General features: G+C 35.0%; 1 protein-coding gene across 3 annotated transcripts in view; it reads right to left on the reverse strand.

Moving 5' to 3' along the window:
• Positions 1 to 3,408: 3,408 nt before the first annotated feature.
• The window catches only part of LOC109241880 (mediator of RNA polymerase II transcription subunit 19a-like), a 10,250-nt gene continuing 8,471 nt past the window's right edge, over positions 3,409 to 5,187 (reverse strand). Inside the window, exons 7-8 of one of the 3 annotated variants that reach the window (XR_002070314.1) lie at positions 4,082 to 4,150; positions 3,409 to 3,973 (exon numbers count right to left, since the gene is read on the reverse strand). The gene's annotated coding sequence lies outside the window, so the exon portion shown is untranslated. Of the gene's footprint in view, positions 3,974 to 4,081; positions 4,317 to 5,187 lie in introns of all 3 variants that reach the window. The other 2 variants (XR_002070315.1, XR_002070316.1) reach the window with 2 other exon arrangements.

Raw genomic sequence — 5,187 nt, forward strand, 5'->3', positions numbered from 1 at the left:
AAGGGAATATGTGGCCCCTTTTATAGGTGTAGCTAGGGTTTTAGGTAGAGTAGCCTCCAAGTTAGGGTTTCAGATAGAGTAGTTTCCAAGAAACCTTGATGGACTCTACTTGTAGTATCTTAAATTTAGGATCAAACCGAAATTTCATATGGATTTGATCCGATAAAATTTTAATGTCTACGCTTAGTTTTCTAGTTTAATACAAACTCTATATTACAATATATTATTACCATATATTTACACTGCCTTCTTTTTTATGACTCAAATATCATTACTTCAAAAAACTGGTAGGTTTATGGATAATTTTGCGGTTGACTGCTCCCCTTTTGCAGCTAGCAGATCACTTTTGGGGTTTGCAGAATACGCAGCCTAATATAATTAACTATATATAAGGAATAAAAATTATTTAAAAATATTTGTCATACATTTATTTGTTTGATATTTATTATTAAATAAAATAGTTGAAAACGCATTATCACAAAAATAAAAAATAAAATAAGCACTCTTTACCTGTTCATTTTAGATATGCACACATATTCTCAGGTGAATCATATTCATTTCTAACTTGAGTATGTTAAAATATTTTCCTACTGGATGATAGTGAAAGTTGAAACGAAAACCTCTATCTATTGCGATAAAACATCTTGAACCATGTAAATTAGCTCCGTTTTAAAACTTCATACTTGAGGGTGGGTATTTTTAATTATTTGTATTATAGGTGATCTGCAAATAATGGATTAAGCTGTTTGAAATTGGACAAGTTCCCCACAGTTATAATCTTTCAACGTCGATCCATCTTTAGCAAACAAAATTATGATTAATGTTACTTTCTTTCATACCCACAAAAAATGTATTTAAGAGAACCTTCACTTACGATACAAGCTGTGGTTAGACTAACCTAACTTTTGAGTCTTTTGATCACATGATGAATGAGACTTTTGCTTTTCATAAGCTCCTTTCTTATCACTTGACCTTTTTTTATGGTCTTTTGAAATTCTAAAGTGTGGCTGCCCCCAAAGCTAAAAGCGATCCCAAAAAAACAAAAAGTTGCGTAAATTAGGCTTAAAAGATTTAGTGGAGATTTGTCTCTCCCTTTTTTATCCTTGACCTCATTTTTCTAAAAAGACCTAAATTAGGAATAGGAGAGTCAATGATACAACTTTTACAAGCAAAAGCAATGCCCAATTTATTTGGATTCAACCATGACATTCTAGAATATTCATTGATCATTCAACTTCTACATTTGTCTATTAAAAGCTCTTTCGAATGTAATGCAAATTGATATTTTAGCGAAGAGTCACGAATGAGAGAAAATATAAGATGAAGTTGACGTGAAAATATTGGTGCAACATGTGTTTTCTGTTTCCAATTAATGAATAGTGTATGATTATCTTATTAATATTGTCTATTGACACTCAATGAGTAGAGTTATCATATATTGATAGCAGAAACATAATAGAATAGTGGAGTTGTATACAAACTGATTCGCCACCGCTAAAAAAATAATGCATAGTGACACTAAGGGATGGTCTCTATAAACGTCTGAAATCGGAAAGTGACGATAAAAGACAAAGCGAAAAGGATCCGAGATATATAGTGTCCCTTTGCTCAATGAAAACTGAAAAGAAAGATTCTTTAGCAAGAACACTATAGGGGAAATGGATCCGAAGTTGGCAAAATGGTAACTTACTATTTAGAGAATGAACTACTTTTCCTTTGATTTTCATCCTCCCGTGCAATTTTTAAATAGTTTTCATCAAAAAAAAAAAAGCTCTCAGTATTATACGTTTTAGGGAAAAAGATCAAAACTATCCTTGTACTATCTTTGAACAATCTTGACATTCGTTAAACTTTTTGGGATCGTTTGGTACGCGAATTAAACTATTCCCGAATTATAGTCCTAGGATTATAATCTCCGAACTTATTTTATTCCACCTGGGAAGTGAGATAAAATAATCCCAAATTTGATGGGATGAGATGTGATAGGTGGGATTAAATTTATATTGTGCCTGGTTGACGGTATAATCTAATCATAGGATAAACTTATACCGCTAACCAAACAAAATATGCATTTAATCACACACTTTATCCCACCTTATTCCGCGTAGCAAACGACCCCTTAGGCTAATAGTATCCCCGCCCTTAGGCAAAAGTCTTTTGTTGCCAAGCTATGGACTCCTCAAGAAGTTCGACCTAAGGGTAATCATAATCATAATCAAAAGTCACAGAAGTAAACTTGGACATGTAGAATCAAACTCACTTTACACTGGAACTCCATCGATAACAAAGGCAAATACGAGACAATTAGCTAACAACAAGAATAAAACTGAATCAAAAGTGTAACGTATTGCAAAATATCGATGCCTGAATTCACTAGAAAAATTAAATACTTGACTCATGTACTCTAAACCATATCATCCTTTTGGGAGATAAACTCTCAATGAAACATTTTTTAATTTGATATTGCAGATGCACCTCTTTCATGTATTTTTGTTATAAATGGATCTTTTGCTAATAGGTAAATGCATTTACTTTTGCTGATAAATTGCCACCACTTAGAATGGTACTGTTGGAGGGGTCATCCATAAATATTTTTGATGGATCGCATAAATCACTTCCCGTCCAACATCAAATGCCGCTGCTTCCTAATTAAGGTGCACATGCCAAACCAAAAACGTTATCACTCTTAGTATCTTGACCAGTGTTATCAAAAGCGCGCTTAAGCCCTGAAGGGAGGCTCAAAACATATTGAACGCTTCGTCTCGCCTAATAGGCGCATCAGTGTTGTCATCAAGGCTCTAAGGCATACTTTTCCTTGCTAACGAGTGTAATTCTTAGTGACACTAACATTTGATATTTCACTTTATTGTAAACTTTCTTCCATTTCTTTGTCCATATATTTGGTATTCATGTGTTTACAGATATTAGTCTTAGACTACACATACATATTTGTAGTTTTTTCCCATTTGCGCCTTTCTTCATCAAAGCCCACGCTTTATTTGCACTTAAAGCCCCAACAAACCTTAGAGCTTTTTTGCACTTTTCGCCTTTGATAATACTGATCTTGACTTCATCTTACACTATCAAAAGGAACTGCGCCATACTATCACTCATCAGGTAACTCAATGACACAGATTCGCATAATCGCAGAGCTAACTAATGTGACGCATCCTTCTTCTCCACCCCAAAAAAGCAAATTGGAAGACAAAGTAGATTATGTGAAATGTCATAATCTTTTGAAGTATAGTTCAGCACACTGGAAGGTTTAGAAGATCAGACGTCTTTCGTGGACAATGTGGGTGAGATGATAAGGAGGTTCTCACATAAGCTAACAATTCAAAGTTCCTTTTCATCCAATAAGGTAATTTGCCGAGAGAAGGCAGATTTTTCAATACAGGGCTCGTTACGTCCAAGAACGATAGGATCTATTAGCACAAGGAGCGCCAGTTTAGCAAAACATGAATACATATATTACCAGGATTTCATGTCAAACAATTATTTGATCTCATTTCTAGCTTAGTATATACAAGAATATCTAGCCATGACGAGCAGAATTCCTAGCATTGTACATATAGACATCCTTTTAAACATTTTCCCCTCCCATGTTTGGGTATTTGACTGCTGATGAGGGATCACCTTCAAGCTCAATGGGAAGGACAAATCAGAAAAGACCACACCAGCACTCATATCAAAACTTCTTTTCGTATTACCCAAAGCTGCTGGTTAAACACTAAGCCTGGAGATTAGAGCATTTGAAAGAGGGAGAGCACACAAATGACCACAACACACCATGCAGTAAGTCACTAAAGCTGAATGAAGGGATCAAGGTTACCGGTGTCATTACCAACTATAAGAAAGTCCTTTTTTTATATTACACATTCTGGTGCTTTTCAACAGTTGTACCGTGCACTACAATCTACTTCAACAGGTGAATTCACCTTCTTGGAAATCTTTAGTTAGTCCAAAGGCAATTCTGCATGGAAAAATAAACAGGCGTATTATGCAATATGTGACGTAACAGCTACCACACTGCTTCGCTCTTGGTTAAGAACATCAAGAAGGATATGAAAAGGATAAATACCATGTCAAATAAACCTTTGTAAGGTGTTGCTGACCGATCAAAAAGGGGGCAGACTAACAGAATACGCCACTGAAAAAGGACACATAGGCACTTTTTATTAATGCTTCAATTGCCTCGCTTGTAATGAATACCACATTTCCACACAGTACCAATGTCCCATTTCATTACACATCAAACTAATGTCCCATGCAGAATAACTCTTGGGATTTCACAAACAGAAGCGCCCACATAAACCCTTCAATTACTCAACAAACATTTGCTGAATTAACTAGAGACTCATAAACCCATCCAAAAAAGATTGTCCAAACAAAAGAAACTAAAACTTACCATTCAAATACTACACACGCACACCCCAGACATAAAAAAGTTCAAAAAACTTGGTTACAAAATTAGAGCCTTATAACAACTGCAAAGTCATTTAGATTGCACGCAAAAAGATAATTTCTCTATATTTGAGTGCTTCCAAAGGAGAGAAACATGCATTTAGCATCAAATGGTATATGTTGTAAATAACTATAATACCAGTAAGGTTGCATATACAGATGTTCATTTTGGATACCAGTTCAAAGGTGAAGAATGGTGCAGAGATTGAACTTCAGAAGCGAAACATACATTAACCATCAAATGGTATATGTTGCATACATATAGAAATAAGCTTTAACATCACTAAGATCAGATATACAGATATTCGCTACGGATACCTGTTCAAAGGTGAAAATTCAGCATGGTACAGAAACTGAAAATGAAGCTGCTTTATCAAATCCAACCATTCAATATTCACATGCCAAAGTAATTTCCAAACATTGTCTTGTTTAAACTTCCTAGAGTGCCTTAAATACAAAATTCCAGAAACTGAACAAGAAGCTGCTTTTCTTAATCCGATATGTGCATTTTTTTGGAGTCCCTTCAGAGACATCCAATAAACTAAGTGCATCCTTTGTTGGAGACTACAGGTCAATATCACATGCTGAAGTATTCAACTAATTGTGTCTTGTTTAGCCTTTCTACAATAACTGAAAACATTACCATCCGATTCCATCTTTTTTCCCCTATCACACCTCTAAAGATAAATACAGAATAATTGGTTTTGGGTGGGGGGGGGGGGG

Source organism: Nicotiana attenuata, unplaced genomic scaffold, assembly GCF_001879085.1.
Source record: "Nicotiana attenuata strain UT unplaced genomic scaffold, NIATTr2, whole genome shotgun sequence".
NCBI lineage: Eukaryota > Viridiplantae > Streptophyta > Magnoliopsida > Solanales > Solanaceae > Nicotiana > Nicotiana attenuata.